Consider the following 20,138-nt stretch of genomic DNA (forward strand, 5'->3'; position numbering starts at 1 on the left):
TTGGGACCTTAAATTCCTCTATCTCCTACTTCTACTCTTAGCTCATTACATATTCCTCCTACCCTACCTGAAGAGGAACAAAGATACACATACTCAAACTTTTCACATTCACCTTTCCATATAAACTAGTCATATTGCCCTCATTCATCCACAAGTCCCAAGTCCTTTGGAAGCAATTTGGATGATCAAATCAAACACAAGTGCATGAATTTATCTTCAAAATTTCAATATGTCTCCTCTAATTGGCATGTGATTGTTAAGAAGGAAAATAGATAAAAGATAACACAAAGGTAGAGCTCAACCAAAGAAAGTGTGGGTTCTTAAATCTATTATTGAAGAAATGTGTTCCAACCAAAAGCTATATGGATTCCCAAGTATCTTTTGAAGGTCTTGAAATTTGAAAGAAAATTAAAGTTGACATTCAAGATTCCAAAGGCTTCCACTCCATGTTCTTCCCAACATCTTCCTAAAAATTTTTCAAAACCTTCTACTCCACCTTCCTCCAAAATGGCTCTGTTGCCTCAAGTATCTAAGCCTCAATATATTTTTTCCATTATTTCCCATAATTCTATTACCCTTAAAGATGTGTATCAATGTTGATGTTACCTAATATCTCATCCACCCTCATGAAGTCCTCTAAATCTTATGCCCACTTGATATCCTTTCTTGTTTTAGTGTTATAAAGCCAACAACCTTACCCTCCATCTACCTCTCATTTTCTTATCATTTCCCTTCCATTACCTTATTATCATCTTTGAGAATACCTTTCTATGACCTTGGCTTATCACAACTTATCTCTCTTATAGGCATGCTATCTAACTTGGGAAAGCTTCAGCTCTTTCTAAAAATAAAGAAAAAAAAATTTAAGAGAAAAAAAATGAAAAAGTACCTTGGTGAAAACCACTTCTTGTGCCATTTTGGTAGCAAAAGTAAAAGAAAAATAAATCCAAAACAACTTCTTATGGTACCTTGGATGAATACCATGATGAAAACTTGGTAAATAGGCATCGTGCATAATTTTTCCATCCATGACATCCTATCATGATCTTGCGTATCCTTTAGATGTCCTCATTCCCAAAGTCATTCACTCATAACCTCCATTACAAACTTTCCTAGCCTATTCAGTTAACCCTTTGGTCTTGATCAACAAAAGAAAGAAGAAAACTTAGTTCTTAGCAATCTCTTGACATAGTCATTTTCTCAAATTACTTATGTGATATCCTTCACTACACCATTAACTTATATTGCTACATCTTTTTTCCCTAGCTTGGATCTCTTGGAGAGCCAGTTCTTGAGGATCACTTTCACTTGCTTCATACTTCTTGCCTATCCATCTCTACTTATCCACCAACTTGCTACAGCTTGCCCTACACCTTGCTAAACACTGGAACAAAATGATATGATCCTGCTTGAGAGCTAATAATCTCTAAAAAAATTCTAAAATTTTAAAAATATCCTTAAAAAGTCCAAAAATTGCAAAAATTCTAGAAAATATTAAAAACCTAGGTGCCTTGGTAATAACAAAAAAAAATTGGAAAATTTGAAAAAGAAGAAAAGTGTCATTGATGAAAACTTGGCAAACATGCATCATGGTAGCAAAAAAAGAATCTCTGCCAAGAAGGTGAAAACCTGGTAAATATGCATCTCTTGTTTCAAAATGTTATATCTTGTCATGCATCTTCTGACTCTTATATAGTCACTTACCTACTTTAGTTTGTTGCTTTTTCTCATGTATCCATGGATTGAATCTTGTCATAACTCATGGGCAACCCCTGCAGTGTCATGGAAGATCTCTTTTGGGTCATTCACTAGTTGTTCTAACTACATTTGTCTACTGTCACCACCCTACTAAAGATATTTCTTTCACACATGTTCTAAACATTGACACTTGACATCAATCCTATAATACAAAAAATGAACTCAAAATGATGAACTTGTTTGGGATATGTTGAGCTTTTCTTTGTTTTTTTTTCTTTTTCTTTATCATGTCTCTTTGAGAAACTTGATGATGTATCTTTCTACTAGAGAAGTAAGGACTGGGGCCATGATCTTTTATTTTCTTTTTATTTTTTGGTCTATTTCCAAGTCTCTAAAGCATCCATATAAAAGGGGTGTCCACTATAAGAGCCTTCATCTCATATTAGATGGCCATGTGTACCTCGACTCCTTTTATATGAATAACTCAATAAGCTTGGTTCTTTTCCTTTCTTGTTTGAGTGAATTCTCTACGCTATGGTAAATATTGATACTCATCCTACTAATTGAATGTATGGGTCACTAGGAGTATACCTAGCACACTTTTATCTTTGGTTATGAATGCAAGGGTCATTATAGATAGAATACTTATTGATTAGTTAGCATGAGAAGGATCTCTCATGTTTTAGGTGTGTCTACATGTAAGAAACATCTTGGTCATCCTAGCATTTATGCTCTAGTGCTTGTGTTAGCTTGCTATATATTTTTGCTTCTTGTGCCTTGAATGCTTATATTTAATCCTGACAAAACTAGAAGATGTTTCCTATTCAAATTCTCATGATTGCAATGTTAGTGAGGATTGTAAAACATTTTGGATTTAGCTAAATACTCAATGATGATAATTTCACAAGCTTGGTAACCAGACGTAGGGTTGCATCTACTATAGGGTTGCATTGCATAAACACATGGTTCAATCACTAATTTGCTTACATCCTTCATAATGAGGGATTTTTTTTTCCTTCAATGTATCATGTTTCATCTTAACTACACAAGTGATCCATTAATCACCCCCTTGGCTAATCTGGCTACTCTGAACTCATTTTCATAATCAAATTCAAAATCTAACACACTTAAACCCCTCATAATCACATTTTAAAATTTTGGGACTGACATGATTGAACACTTGTGCAGCCCATTTTTCTAATACTTTGTGAATCTTGGAATATTTTTCAAAATTTTTTTTTTCAAAATTTCCAAAATTTTAGAAAAAGTCAACTCTAGTCAGTTTTGGTCAAACTTGGTCTTTTAGACCTCAAAATCACTTTGAATCAACTCCAAATTTTCTTCAGACTCTTCTAATTTGTTCTACATTCTTCTATATCTCATATTTCTTTAGTATCTCTCAATATACTACTCTGCATCATTGTTCTAGTGTATCATCTTTCAATTTAACTCTTGAAGGGGGTAGGAAGATTACATCATTGAATCTTCCAAAACTAGCTTCAACTCAATTTGAATCTTATGTCCTCATCAGTTGGGGTATCTTTCTCCCCTTTATCTAGCATCATATTTCATCTATCTTATCTTTTGATCAATTAATCAATCTGATAATAGTCCTTATCAAAGTTTGATGGACAGATATCAGGACAGTCTAACCCTGACTCTTGGGGATCAAGCCTCATTTTGGGGATGATTGTATGACTCATGATAGGTATTGTTATCTTTTATGGACTAGTATTTAGGTGTTCTATCTGGACTCTAGGGGATTAATCTCCATTCTAGAGATAATTCTAAATTCTTCTAGAGGATTAAGCTCTATTCTGGAGATAATTCTAGATTCTTATTAAGGATTAAGCTTCATTCTTGAGATAATCCTAACTCTTGTTGAGAGTTAAGCCTCATTCTGGGGAAAATTCTAAGCTCTTTCTTTTGATCACTATTCAATGGATAGGTATGAGGACTATCTAACCTTGACTCTTGAGGATTAAGCCTTGTTCTGGGGATAATTCTATGAATTGTGATTAATCTTGTCATCTTCTAATGGACAGGTATCAAAATAGTCTAACCCCAACTCTTGAGAATTGAGTCTCATTTTGCAAACAATTCTATGAAGTTTGATAATATATGTTCTATCAATTTTGATATCTAGGTGTTCTATATAGATTCCCTAAGTTTAAGATTTTTTTTGGAGGTAACTTCAAAAAGCTTATCGATTTCAATATCTAGGTGTTCAATCTAGATTGCCTAAGGTTAAGATTTTTTCTAGAGATAACCTTAAAAAGCTTATCAATTTTGGTATTTAGGTGTTCTATCTAGATTCCCTAAGGTTAAGCTTTGTTTTGGAGATAACCTTAAAAAGCTTATCAATTTCTGTATCTAGGTGTTCTATTTGGATTTCCTAAGGTAAAGCTTCATTCTAGACATAACCTTAAAAAGCTTATCAATTGGTCTTTCTATCATCAATTTTGGAACCAATCTCATTTCTTGATCTATGCTTCATACTTTTAATTTTTTTGAATCAAATGTGTTTCTCGCACATTCATCCAAAGAGGGGAAAATGTAATACCCCAAAATTGGCACATCGTCATGCTAAACCAATTCTAGTTTATTCAATCAATCCTAAGTCCTATTTTACTAGGAAATTCTAATTGTAATAATCTCTACTCAGCCTAAGTGTCAAATGCAAAAAAACATTAATATGTATTAATCATTTTCTTTAATTAATTCCTAAATATTCATTGAATTGGCTAAACCTTTTAATTAAATTAATTTAATTATAAGTCCTAGTACTTTAATTTAATCAAATTCACCCCTTTAGCTAATATAAATGAGGAATTAAAAATATTTGATTTAATTAAATATCCTCCTATTAAATTTAATTATTCAGTTGATTGGAATATTCAATTATGAGGTCATATTTAATTTCCTTAAATCAAATATCTTCTCCAATATTCTCTCTGTAGTTCTAATATAAAAACTCTTATTTGATTGAATTAGAAAAGGAATTAAGTTAGTTAAATCCTTATTCCACTCAAAACCAATTAGTTAACTTCCTTTTCATGAGGAAACTTTCTATTCTGATTGAATCTTCTTCAGATCTTGATTGTTCATTCAAATTGATCTAAACCATTGATCAATTCTTGGATTCTATTTAACAAGATCTCAATTCCTCATTAAAGAATTTTGAAAGTGAATTACATTGAACTTATGCTAAAATAACTACTCATTGTTCTTACATTCTTAGCTTAATATTCTTGCTTATCAATCTCATATAGTTTAATAATGCATCCATTTAGATTAATTCTTCTTTTCTATTCTTAGATTAAGCTTCAATACATGAAGATTAATATTTCATATCTCATATAGATTAAAATCCTTTGTTCTACATGTTTGGTTGCTAACTTCTCGATATAAGAGAAATAGCATAATTATTCTAGTTAGGAGGCAACAAATTGAATTGTTGGACATCTCAGATGAACAGTCCCATATTTATTCTAGTATGATCTCTTAGATAATGATCATGCTGAAGTGTGTGTGAAGATAGAGGCCCACATTTCTCACATACACATGGAACCTATGGTAATTTCTACAAAGGCTAGCCCCACTACTTTCCACATGTAAAACTCTTGCTATGTCACTTTGGGTAAAGGTCATTCCATTCTAAGTAACAACATAGTGACAACCATTGATCAATATGAAATCAATAGTGGAAAACTTATATTGAAAAATTGGCCCTTTTCTGCATAGAAAAAATGGGACACAAACATCAGTTAAATTATCATGACACATCCACTAGCCTCAAAAGAATAAGGATCCACATGGCCACATGTTAGATTCTTACTGTGTCATGATGATAAAAAGTGATCAACTCCATATGGTGACAAAGAAAGGCTTGTTGATTTACAAACTGATCAATGGCATAGGATCTTCTATTGAATGTTTTTGCTTCTCATCGAGTCCCATAGACACAAGTCCTCACATTGGTATGTTTTCATAAGTAAAGATCTTGTAATTTTGTTTGTTGACAAAGCGACAATTGGTGATCTTGAGAAAGATCAAGGGTTATCATTGTTCAATTGATTTTTCAAATAAACTTGCACGATATTAAAATCAAAGCTTTGGTTTAAAAAAATTATTTCAAAGACTTAGGAAATATTATATAATGAAAAAAAAAAAAAGAACCTAGGAATAAACAATAGGATTATTTCAAATATTTCTCCCATGCATTTTTATTTTATTTCAAAAAGGATATGCTATGTAAACATAATCTAAAGGCTTTCTAGGGAAATGCTTAAAGAAAAAAAGATTAGGGTTTTTCTAGTAGTAACAAAATTTAAAACACAAAACCATAATTTTGTAAAGGGAACTAGAACATTCACTTAGAGATGCATTAGGATAAGCTTTAAGTGAAAACTAGACCAACAATGGCTCTTTCTGGGGATGATGAATATGCATGTTCATAGAAGAGCTTAGAATCCCTAGAAGAAGTAGACCACATATACTGAGACAAAAATCATGACAACTCTGAGAGAGAAATGATATAGGAAGGAAAAACTATAAAAGGCTATACAAGAATTTACAAGGATTTACAGAATATAACAAAAACCCTAAACTATTGTTCATAGAAAATAAACTATTTTCAGAAAAAATACTTCTTCAAGAACTATCCATGAACTGGCAGTTCAAGAATGTTACCTAATAAATCTTTTGGAATATAAGAATCTTCTCCCCATGTAGCTTCTACTAGATAAGGACCTATCCATATTGGATCAAACTTGTCATGCTTCCCTTTATCTTCAATCTTAACATTCCACATGAGAACTAAGTCTTCAATTTCAAACTTCTTATTCATTGTCTTTATGTCATACAATGTTTTGACTTGTAACTGTAATTTTGTATTTATGAGAGAAGCCTCTTTTCTAGTGTCTATCAATCCCACCAATTCATCCATTCTTTCTTGCATGCCATCAATGACATCTTCATCATACATGTCAATATAATTGTATAGGCCTACTAGATTGTTTTGGGTCATTCTTGCCTAGATTGCATATACAATATCAAAAGGTTCTACACCTATTGCTTTCTTTGTTGTTACCCTATCAGCCCATATTGCCAACTATAGTTTAGAATCTCATACCTTTTCGTTATCATCCAAAGTCCTTTTTATGATTTTTAACATCTTTTAATGGTAGATTTAGCTTGCCCATTTCCTTGTGGATGATGCAGTGAGGATGTTGACCTAGTTATGCCATATTTATCACAAAATGTTATGAATTCTTTTGACCTAAAACACATTTCATTTTCAACTACAATCCTCTAAGGGCACCCAAACCTTGTAATGATATTTTTCAAAAGAAAATTATTTACCACCTTACTAGTAGCATTTCTTGTAGGAATGGCTTCCACCCACTTTGTAAAATAATCTGTGGCTACCAAGATCCATGAGTAACCAGTACTTGATTTAGGGGAAATTTCACCTATAAAATCAATGCCCCATCGCTAGAAATGTGCTTCAACTTCAACTAGTTTTAAAGAAATATTTCTAGAAAAATTTAGCTTACATGCAAATCTCTGACATGCATCACATTTCCTAACAAGTAATTGTGCATCTTTGAAAAGAGTAGGCCATCAAAATCTAGGTCTCATTACCTTATGATTAGTAGTTTAGCCATTTAGTGCCCTCCATAGATTCCTAAATACATTTCATTTAATATTTCCTTGGACTTTTCTTCACTAATGCACTTCAATAATATTCGCTCAAAGTTCCTCCACCACAGATTATTTCTAACAATAATATATCTTATTGCATGCAATTTTATGCTTCTCTTTTCATTATCTTTCAAATGGGAAGGAGCTTCCATGTGTTACAAATAGTATATAACATTGGTATACCATTCACAATGATCCATATCACATAAATCTGCCATTAAATCATTTGCTACCATATTTATTTGAGTGGCATCCAAGTCTAATTGAGCCATGAGTTTTGCTAATCCTTGACCTCTTACCAACTTGGCAATATGGATGTCAATATTAAACTCCTAAATTCTACTAATCCACCTGCATCTCCTACCAAATACTTCTTGCTAAGAGAAAATGTCCTTAATAGCTGCACTTGGCACAAATGCTATAATAATGACACCTACAAGATAACATATGAAAGCTTTGATAACTTTTACTAAGGCATAAGCCTATTTTTCATTTATCTCATATTTCAATTTAGTAGGATAAATGGACTTACTAAAAAATGAAATAGGCTACTCATGCCCTTCCTCATTTCTCTACAATAGAATCATTTCCACAGTACGAAAGGATGCAAATGAAAATATATGCATTGGCTTTGTATAATTAGGAGTCTTTAGGACTAGAGCATTTTTTATGGTAGTCTTGTTATCATGAAATGTTTATGAAGGCTCATCATCCCAACTGATAATAGCTTCGTTTTTGTCATTTTAGATATTGGTCTACTATCTCATCAAAATTAGTAACAAATATTCTTTAAAAAAAATTTGTCCAAAAAATGATTGTATTCCTTTTACATTCTTTGTCTTGGGAACTTTATCAATGGCAACTACTCTTTTAGGATCAATTTTTACTCTATCTTTTGACACTATATGACCTAAAAATCTTCCCTCTATTACTCAAACTATACATTTCTTTGGGTTTAATGATACTTCATATTCTAAGGATTTAATGAAAATTTTCTCCAAAGGTTTATAGTGGTCTTTAGCCTTTTTAGAATATGTTGTAAGGTCATCCTGATACACTACCATAAACTTATCAATGTATTCATGAAAAGCTAAATCCATGGCCCTCTAAAAAATTTCTCTTTCATTAATTAACACAAATGGAATTCTTACATAGACATATGTGCCCAGTGGAGTACTAAATGTTGTTCCTTTTCATTTGCAAGAACCTAGTTGTAACCTAAAAATACATCCATCATAGACATCAATTCTGAACTGGTCACTTGTTGTAGCATGCCTTCCATATTTGGCAAACCATTATTGTCTTTCAAGGAAGCAATATTTAGGTTCCTAAAATCCACACAAAGCCTTATGTCTCCATTTTTCTTCTTGATAGGCACTAAATTTGATACCCAAGTAGAGTGCCTAAATGGCTTAATTATTCCTCCATCTCTTAGCTTTATTATTTCATTTTTCATTTTACGAGCTAATGTGGGATTTACTAGTCTTTACTTTTGTTTGAAAGGTTTGAAATTTTCCTTAAGTGGTATGACATGTTGAAAAAATTCTTCTCTATAACATTTAAGGTCATCATATGACCATGTAAAAATATGTCTAGACTTTCTTATAAAATCAATAAGAGGCTTTCTAATTTCAATAGATAGGTTTTGACCAATATAAACCTTTTATGGGGCTTCAGAGGTACAAGGATTTATCTCTTCAAGTTCTTGTGCTTTGTGATACTTAAGCACTAACTTCACTCTATCTTGGTTATCAAACATGCTCTCTAAAACTACCAATACTTTAGGTACTTTGTTAGTTTTTAGCTACAAAATTTCTTGGCCAAAGATTATTTGTTTTCCATTTGTTGTTTCAACTAGAGCACTACACTCAAGTTCTTGGCCATGATATTTGTATTCACTTGACAAGAAGTTTAGAATATCTCTATCATCCTCAAACACTTTCAAATATTCTATTTTATCAGAGATTGAGGGAAATTTTTGTACTTTAATCTATGAAATCTTAGCAAATGATACATATTTAGGTTTAATAGCCACATTTGCCAATAGATCAGCCGTCTTGTTATAACTCCTCTCCATCCAAGAGATACTAGTGCATCAAATAACTCAATTTGGTCCCATACAACATTTTTTTACTTCTTTAATCTCTTATTATTGGATGCATAAGTTTCTCTTACTTAAGAGATTACTACTTCAGATTAGAAGAACAACAAACCACCTTTTGTCCTTTGCAATTCCAATCAGACCTATGTGAATTTCCTTTGGTAAATAAGATGCAAAATAAAAAATAATATCCACACCAAAGAAGAGATCGGTGTCATCATATACATGAACTTTATTGGCATAAACTCATATTCATCTTCACCTAAAACCCTACATAAAGTCATGTAAATATTGATGGCCCTATAATTGAAAAACTACTTCTTAATTGGCTCTTTTGTCAATGTTGAAACAAAAGTCAAATTACCAATTGTGGCCAAGTGTCCTCTCAATTCACCTTATCTGATTTGATCTTTACGAGACAAATATTCTTTCTCCAATCCCTAAAAGTCAATGTTCTCATGGAAATATATGGTAATTTAAAATACATAACCCTAATTTAGTTAAGGGAACGAGAACATTCACTTAAAGATGCATTAGGATAAACTTTAAGTGAAAAACAAACCAACATAGAACACATTCCCTTTCTTTTGGTATAGTTTCATGGAAGATAAATAGATCTACTATAGTTCAGAGAGAAAAATACATTAAGCAACTTGGATAAAAATTTTAGTCTATAATCACTAGGTACTTTGAAAACTTAAACAATTGAATGAAACAAAGACATAAGATTCCAGTGTCACTAGTTGAGAAGTACTTCAATGATGTTTTCTTTCTAGTTGATACTAATTTCACATATGTTCATGTTGTATTCCAAGGGTGAGATGGTTAAATCCTCTAGGTTATGAGATAAATGTTGATGATGCATTTGTAGTAATTATATACTATTTGAAAAAGTAGATAAGGAAGCTATAGCTTTTGGTAATTATGATATAACCAAGTCAAATATAACCATGGATTTGAAGATAGCCTCTATAATAAGGAAAAAGAACAAAATTGTTAATAACCTCAAAGAAAAATTTGGTGAAGGGGTAGAAGAAGATAACAATGAACATGATGATGATGAAGAAGGTGAAGATGCACCTACCCAAGCACCACTAGCCATTACTCAAGGTCAACAAGAAGACCAAGGTGAAGAGGAAGCAAAACTTGATGAAGGTGCCAAGGTAGAAGAATTAAATGAAGCACAAGTAGCCAAAGAAAATAAGAAAAGAAAAGCTAAAGCTCATGCAATTAGCAAACCAAAGAAGGGTGTAAAACCTACACCTACAGTTGCTACCACCAAGGCTACTACTAAGGTTCAAGAAGTACAAAAGTCAAATGAGATCAGAGCTAGGATAGCAACATAGGAAGATGAGTGTAAGAAGAGACAAAGAAGAAATTAAATTACTCCAACTAAGTCAGATGAAGAGAGGATATAATCTTATTACAATAGCAAATTTTAAGTGGTAATTCACCATCCTTCTAATTTGGACAACTTGTGTGAAAATATAAAGAATAATACTTACTTATCTAGATTCACACATGTCAAGTTTGAAAAACTTGGAAAGATTGAGATGAACCAAGTGGAAGATTAAATATATGCCATGATGGAAACATTCAAGAAGACTCCAATTGATCTTGCCAATTCTATACCTAAAATTTTATATGAAAAATTTCAGAAAACATGATAATATAGTCTCACTACTGAAAGGAAAATCAGAGAGAGTACACTTTCTCAAGTGATGCAAAAATTGGATAAGGCCATGATTTTAAAGGCCATTAACAAATATAAAGGGATATTTTCTCCTAAATATAGAGCATTTAGTATTTTGGAAAAGGACATTGAGGGTGTTGTTCAAAAATCCACTCAAATATGGAAATCAATATATGGACTGACAAAACCTAAGGTAATTGAGAAAACATTTGTTGAGATAGGTGAAGATAAAGGTGAAAAAGAAGTAACTAAGGTTACTAAAGATGAAACTAAGAAAGATGCACATGTGGAAGGAACTAAGAAAAATATAGATACACAAGCAATAGTTGAAGATGAGAAGCAAACAGAAGAGAGTATACTAGATATACAAATATTGAGTGTTAGTCCACAACATGTGATAGATATAGTACAGATGAAGGATTTTTATAATACTATTTCTCATAACATCAATCCCTTAATAGAGGAGGACATTAAGAAGATATTTTTAGACACAACCACCAAGGCATAATTATGTAGTCATCCTATATTGGTTAGTATAGATGAACTTGAGAAGGTAGAAAAGAAATCTATAGAGGAAGGAAAACATGATGTAACTCAAACTCCTCAATTTAACATGGTACAACATACAATGCCCATTATAGTGTACCAAAGGAAAGAAACAACAATGGAAAATATCAGCACAATGGTGCAAAAAGTGTTAGTACAAGAAGTTGTTATGGAAGCACAAGAAAGGACACAAGCTCAAATAGGTCAGGAAGATACATCTATACCTACAACATAAACTCTAGGTGCAATTGAGATTGAAAAGAAAGAAACAAATAGGACTAAAGAGTTAGTGTTGACTACCAAGTCAAAGAAGAAATTAGCATAAAAAACACTGGTTACTTTGCTAGAAATTGCTACTCCTCCAATTCAAGCTCTTCATGGGCCAAGTGTAGAAGCTACACCACTACAGTCATCAAGGCCTAGTCCTAGCATATCCAAGGAAAATGAAGTTACATCATATGGTTATGTCAAATTAGATGAGGTGTCTATGTTGCAAAAAAATGATCTTGCAAAAATCTCTATTGAACATATGAGTATACTTTAGGCTAATCTTGCAAGGAAAGAAGCACCGAGAATTGCCTGTAAGTGAGCATAAGAAGAAGCAAGAATTGCAAGATATCAAGGAAATATTTCTTGATGCATTTGGCCTACCTACACCTATAGAAGACAAGCCTATGATGGAGTAGTTGGAAAATATAGTAGAGTAGGTAAATGATACAAATCCAGATTTAAATGTTAAAATACTTGAATGGTCTGAAAGGAAATTTCAAAACCAATTCAATAAAAAGATATCAAATACCATTGCATTTAATTCGGTTGAGTTAGAAACCAAGATTGATAGTGTAAATAAAGTTTTAGAGAACATTTTCTAAATTTACACCAAGTTGTGTGATACAACTTTGTTAACGAAAGAAATGTAGCACCATATTGAAAATTTGGAGGAAGATATGAAGATGAGAAGTACTACTCTACCAAATTCTCCAGCTCAAATTTAAAACAAATTTAGGAATTTGATGAATTCCCAAGGTCAGTTGGCAGCCCTACATGCTCAAGATGCCAATATTTGGGCCACAATAATAAGAATCCAATCCATGTGGACCTCACACATGGATATATTACATAAGGAATTAGCCTTTGCAAGAACATTAATGAAGAAAGATCCCCATCTTTCTACACATAAAGGCTTAGTTAACCTTATTGCTAAATTAGTCATCCAAATCAAATCATTGGAGGTAGCTTGTGATAACTAGGATGTAGCTTTGAAGATCATGCTTGAGGTCCATAAACCTTTCTTACAAAAACACACTATATGTGTATAACCCTTTGACATTAGTTTCAAAAAGGGGGAGTAATAAGTTTTTGAGAGAGACAATGAGTCCCAAGAAAGAATGAATATAGCTTTGGGGGAGACCAACCAAAGGGGGAGTCAAAGATATAAATAGAGTACAACTTAGTTCAGCATATGCATATTTACTCAATAGGAGTATTGGTTTAGATTCAGAACAACACAATCAACTTAGGGGGAGTTATAAGATTTTATGGTATGACTATTAAGTCAAGTTTTACAAAATTTTGAAATTTTGAAATTTTGTATATATTTTGAATAGAGATAGTGAATATTTGAGTTATGCTCATAAGTTAAGATCATTTATGCTTGACTAAGTGTTTTTACCACTCATATCAAAGGGGGATATTGTCAATCTCAAATTGGTTTTGACATATGAGTGTTTATACACTTAAGTCATTTATAAGTTATAACTCAATTCATGCCAAACAAGTAATGAATGTCAAGCATAACATGTCAAATAGTGCATGCCGAATGAGATACTTAGTATGTGATGAGTAAATAGTTAGTGTTGAGTCACTCAAGTGTCGAGCAGATAGATGATGTCAAGTTATTTAGATGCAAAGTTATAGCATTGAAGTTGAAGTTAATGTTGAGCATTAAGGCCTTCAAGTGCCAAGTAATATAATTTTGACATAGTTATTTTTAATGGCAGAAACTATTATGTAAACCATTTTGGAGCTGACTTGAGGATTATTTTGCGATCCTAGATGATAAGAATGAATCTTAATTAAGAATCCCTATGTAGAACATGTAGCCAATCAGAAAAAGAGAAGGATTAAGCAACAACATGGGTGAATCATAATTGTTGATTCATACCTAACCATAAGTCACCTAGGTCTTCTTAAGGAGGGAAAACCCTAAAAAAAATATGTATGTAGAAGGAGAAAAGAGAGAAGCTTTCATGTGCAAAAGGAACATTCATTGTGACTATTTTGGTATTGTGAATTTATATACATTATAGAATTAGTTAAAAGAGAATAAAAAGGAGGTTAGAGGATAGAAGAGATACATTTGATCAATAAGGATGAAGTACACATTAGGAAAGAGGTGATCTATTATCTAGTAGCAGAGTGCTAACCACGGGATCATTGTCGAGACATTCTAACAGGTGAATCAGTTAAATCTCTTAACTAAGTAGTCTTAATAAGATATTGTAAATCCTTTAACAGTTTTCTTACTTCATTATAAGTTAAAGTCCTTTTATTAGGCAAACTTCTAATAGGGTATTAAAAACCTTTAACAGGGTAAGATCGAACATGGTAGATCATGTTTCATGATCAAACATCATAACCTTCATTGGATACACTTTATTACTATAGTAGTGGAGATTTGTAGGTGTCATCCCTACCTGAGTTTACCTTCTCATTGGAGGTTTTCTGGGTAACCAAGTATCTTATTTCATACATGTGTTGAGCTTTATTTTCTTTCATACCATGGATGAATATGTTTAGCTAGCTATTTCAATTTTCATGAAAATTATAAGATGGATATGTGGTGAATGAATTTATGGTTAAAGTATGTAAAGGAAAAATTGAAAGCTTTTGATATGGAAGATTCAAAATGTGTTAGTACTCCTATAGTGACAAGACATAAACTATCCAATATTGATGATTCTATTAAAATGAATCAAACATTGTACAAGTCTATGATTAGAAAATTTCAATATGTAGTTCATAGTAGACCTGATATTGTACTAGCTATTGGGATTATTGCAATATTTTCTACAATTCCTAAGGAGAATTGTTTAAGGGCTATCAAAAGGATTATGAGATATCTTAAAGGAACATGTTGGTGTTTTGAAACATCCAGGTTTAAATTATCCTGATGAGAACAAGATACATCTAGGGGCAGTTACTTCCCATTTTCAACATACCCTTTCAGACACTAAGCCAACTATAAGGCTAGACCCTTCTACTTTAGGCTCTACAAAACCTAGTTGGGTGGACCTCAGATTCACTTATATGATACCAGTACTAAAACATATTCTTGAATCTAACAAAGTAGATAAAACTCTAATCTTCTAACACTTATGCAAGATCTTAGACACGTAATAGTTGATAACATGGCCAAAGAAATTCCTAAGCTAAGTGAGGCATCACATTTTAGTTTTTCAACATTAAAGTGAAAGGCATTTGATTAATGATGTTGATTTCAACAAAAATATGACATGAACAACATAACACTCTAATCATGTAGCTAATTAGTTCCTTATCTATTGGGAAACATACATGCCTAACACACATCCTTTAAAGTCATTGACATATCCCATACATTAGGACTCCCTAATCTATCAATTCACATTGTGAATTAGACATTTGCATCTTTGTGAACCTTATACTCAACCTATCCCTTCATAAGATCTACAATCCTATGATGATAAATCAAGCATTTACATGACTCCTTGAGTCATAAGAAAAATAAATCAACACATATAAAAAACAAATTGTAACTAATTTTCCTACCATTTTTTTATGAAACACAAAAGATCACAAATAGCATGAATGGGACAAAAGATATTATAATGAAGATTAACTTACTACTACATTTTCATTCATTTCTTTGAAAAAAATATAATAAGATGCATGAAAATGAAATGTAAAACTACCTAATAGATCAAAAATATCTATATTCTTATTTCTTGTTGTTCATTACAATGGAAATTGCTAAAGAAATTGGTATTACAGTAGTGAAATATGTTCAAAACTAGAACCCTTAATCTCACAAATCTGAGAAAACTCAAGATTGGAATCTCTACAATGAATAAAAAAGAGAGAGATATAGGAGATGAATAAAGTCCCAAATTTGATCTGGAAGTGACATGTATCCACTTGAATCCTCACTCCCTATTGTTGTAAAACATCTCTCATTTTTCTACCCATGAAATCAGATATGATTTTTATCATTATTTTGTAACAAACCTAAAATATCTCTTCTTCAATGATAAAACCCTTTTGTTACCAAAATATTTGAAATGCATCATGAAATGCTAATAACATCTTTATTCTATTGGAATGTCTTATGGAAAGAGATCTTCTGGGGGGGGTTGGGGGTTGGGGGTGAATTAGAAATAGTGGCCTTTAAGCAACTTTTAAACCATTAATAACATATAACTAAAATTGACATGCATGCATATAAACATTAAACAATCATGAGAAACAAACATTGTATCACCACATAACACTTGAGATTTTGGTGACCCAAAAACCCTCCATGAATAAGAAGGTAAAACTAGGGTGGGGATGATACTCATGAAATTACTACAGCAATTGATTTCAACCACTTTTGATGGTTTTCCCTATTAAAGGCTACAACACACTGTTAATATGTGACCCTGTTAAAGGATTTCTACACCCTGTTAGGAGTGTGCCTTGTTAGAGGACTTAAGAAAATTCAACTTAGAATGCCACCTTGTTAAAGGATTTACATAAGGCTGTTAAACCTACCTAACTCAATAGGATTTCCACATTCCTAATACAATTGTGAGAGAGTATTAGAATAATACACCTGAACTAATGCAATCTCTAATGATGATCTCAGGCTCTTGATTTTCTCGTCTTTCACTAATCTTTGCTAGATCTAATTTTTTGATTGTGTTCCTTGTTCTATTCTGATCAACTAGATGTGTAAATGTATTCTTTTCCACAAAATCTTTGACACCAATGCTCTGCAACAATCTCAATAAAAGGCTCTACTTTTCCTTCTTCTCTCCAACTCTTGTTCAATGGCATCAAGACTCCCTTATAAAGATTAATATATCATTATGCATCCTTGGATAAAAAGTTCCTACTCAAACCCTTGAAATTCACCCATTGGCTACATGTAATTCCAATTTTTTGATTTCCTGCATGACGATCACATAGGTGGATGGGAGGATTTGATCTTATCTCCTTATCCTGTCATGAGTCATGCATAACCATTTTACATCTTGGTTTTTATTGGCACAAACTCTTATTCTAATCCTGCATTTCTCGGCACATGAAGTAATATTGATGCTCGACACCATCTATTCTGGATTTCTCGGCATCCACTTTGTTTCCTATGTTACTCAGCTCCTCTAGAATTTCTGTGTTACTCAGCTCTTGTTAGTTTTCCTACATTTCTCAGCTTCTATTGATTCCTAAATCACTCAGCTCCTACTAACTTTTCAATGCTCAGCACACACTATCTTCTGATCTACTTGGCATATGCTACAATGTGTTTTGCACGAAATCAACTGTAGTTTGCTCAAAACTATCTATGACTTGGCACATAAAAAAATTCTAGCTTAGCTTCCATTGTGTACTCGACATATATAGTAAAAATTGTTAAGTGTATTGAAACTCATTTGTCAATCTTATTTATTTGATCAACAATCTCCCCCTTTGACATGAGTGTCAAAAATACTTAACAAATCATTCATGATCTAAACCTTGTGTACATTCTTCACTTTCAAAATTTCAAAAAGATATAGTGAACAAAAATATACTTTATGACTCCCCCTGAGTTGATTATGTCTTATCATGTCATGAATTATGATGTCTTCTACCATTGTGCCTAATGTTCTCTATTTTCAATCTTGTTATCTTCTTAGCTTCTCCTTTAATATATCTCTCCCCTTTTAATATTATCTCCCCCTTAGAATATTATCTCTCCCTTTTTGACATTGATGTCAAAGGGTCCTAAATGGAAATGCCATGCTTGGCCAAAAATGTCTTATTTACCTCAAGGAGTATTTTGAGAGTTGCATCCTAGTTATTCAATGCAATATCCAATGACTTGTGTTGGATTGCAAGCTCTGCTACTAGATCAACAAGTCTTTCATGAGTAGAAATATTTGGATATTTCTTCAGGACTATTTCTACATACATTTTTTCCTTATGTAATATCTCCAAGTGATGAGTAATAGAGGCTTGTATTTGCATCAGCTTTTCTTTAATAGTGGCCTTTTCTACTGATAATGCAACTAATTCCCTCTAAGTGTGTGGTGTTTGAGCAAATTGCTTTTCACTTTGTACATTTGAGGGTAGTTGCATGCTAGAGAGCTTAAGTTTTCCCTCAAGGTTTAAAACTTTCAGATTTATTTCTTGTGTGAACCTAGAAAAATCACACAACTTGCTATAAAGGGAAAATATATTCCCTAATACAATCTTTACATTATCCAGTTTCTTAGCTAGGTCAACCTATCCCAAAATTATGTTATTAGCTATCTTCTAGTTGACCTTGCCTTTAAACTTGTTTTCTAACCATTCCATAAGTTTTACATTTTTATCATGGTCTTCATTATATAATTGCTCAAGGATTGGCCTGCTTGAGTCTAGAGGTTGTAGGCTAAAGGTATCCATGAATATATCTTTGATCTCATTCATTACCTACTTATATTTTTAGTCTTTCCTCATTGCCTCTTGCCTCCTTCTCTTATCCAATGCACTTTGTATCTCATTCATCTTTTCTTTAGTTAAAGTGCTTGAATCATAATAGGGTATTTTAATTTCTTCATCAAGCTTAGGAATGTCATAATGAATGGTCCTAGCTACCCTAGTAGAACTTCAGCTTGGTGTACTGACTTATAAGGTCACCATTTTAGTACTTGTCTTTTGAATGGGTTTGGTAGGAGTACCTATTTTTGGAAATTCAAACAAAGTTTCTATTGCTAACTCCTCCTATGTTTCTTCCCTATCTTCTTCTTGTACCATTACTGCTAGAGGTGTACTTGTTATCTGTACTATTATACCTATGACTTCCTCTGCTATTGCACTTGGCTCTTGATGAGCTTGTATGGATAGTCTAGGTTGTGATGGAGGTGGTAGAAGTGAAAGTCCATTAGTTTGAGTGATTTGAGGTGGTTCTTGTGGTGACACCTTCGCTTCTTTGAGTTTATCTACTAACTTTCACTAGTACATTTGAGACCATTTTTTGACCATTATTGGTCAAAGTTTTGACCCAATTTTTGACCAAACTTTGACCAAATTCGACCAACCCATTGGTCAAAATTTTTTTGGTCAAAATTTTGACCAACCTTCTAGTTGGTTGAAAAACCTCCATAGCCATGGTGCAAGTTCTGCGAGGAATTGGTCAAAATTTTGACCAATGAAGGTAGAAAATTTTGACCAAAAAAGGTAGAAATTTTGACCAATGAAGGTCAAAAATTTCGACCAATAAAGGTTAAAACTTTCAACCAATAAAGGTAGAAATTTTGACCAATGAAGGTCAAAAATTTTGGGAAATTTTGACCAATAAAGGTAGAAATTTTGACCAATGATGGAAAAAAATTTCGTCCAATAAAGGTAGAAATTTTGACCAATGAAGGTGAAAACTTTCAACCAATAAAGGTAGAAATTTTGACCAATGAAGGTCAAAAATTTTGATCAATGAAGGTAGAAATTTCTACCAACAGGTAGATGTAAATTTTTTTTCAGGCATTCTATAAAACAGTCACATGCCTTGCGTATGATATGACATTTTGCATGCATCCTGCACTCTCTCATCTAGCTGATGATGGATTACGGAGAGTGATCTGAAACCATGATGCTAAAAAACACATAGAGTCAAATCCAAAATGAACTTGCATTACAAATAATTTGTGGAAATCTGATATTGTTAATTTTGCATGCATGTCTACCAAGACAAATATATGTTTAAGTTGTGATTATCCTAGTAGACGTGCATGCTATTTTACCAATATCGAATTTCCACAATCCATTTGTAGTGCAAGTTCATTTTGGATTTGATTGTGTGTTTTTTAGCATCATGGTTTCAGATGACTCTACATAATCCATCATTAGCGAGATGAGAGAGAGTGCAGGATGCATGCAAAATGTCATATCATACACAAGGCATGTGAACTGTTTTATAGAATGCCCGAAAAACACTGACAGTAATTGATATGAAAAATATATAATTAGTTATATGATTGAGACAAATCATGTAGTAGTGAGTTGGTCAAAATTTTGACCAATGGGTTGGTCAAATTTGGTCAAAAATTTGATCAATGAAGGTTGAAAAATGAACCCAAATGCACTAGTGCAAGTATGCTCGCCAAGTTGACTCTTTGAGTTCGATCATCAAGT

Source organism: Cupressus sempervirens, chromosome 3, assembly GCF_028749045.1.
Source record: "Cupressus sempervirens isolate cs-2001-9-10 chromosome 3, ASM2874904v1, whole genome shotgun sequence".
NCBI lineage: Eukaryota > Viridiplantae > Streptophyta > Pinopsida > Cupressales > Cupressaceae > Cupressus > Cupressus sempervirens.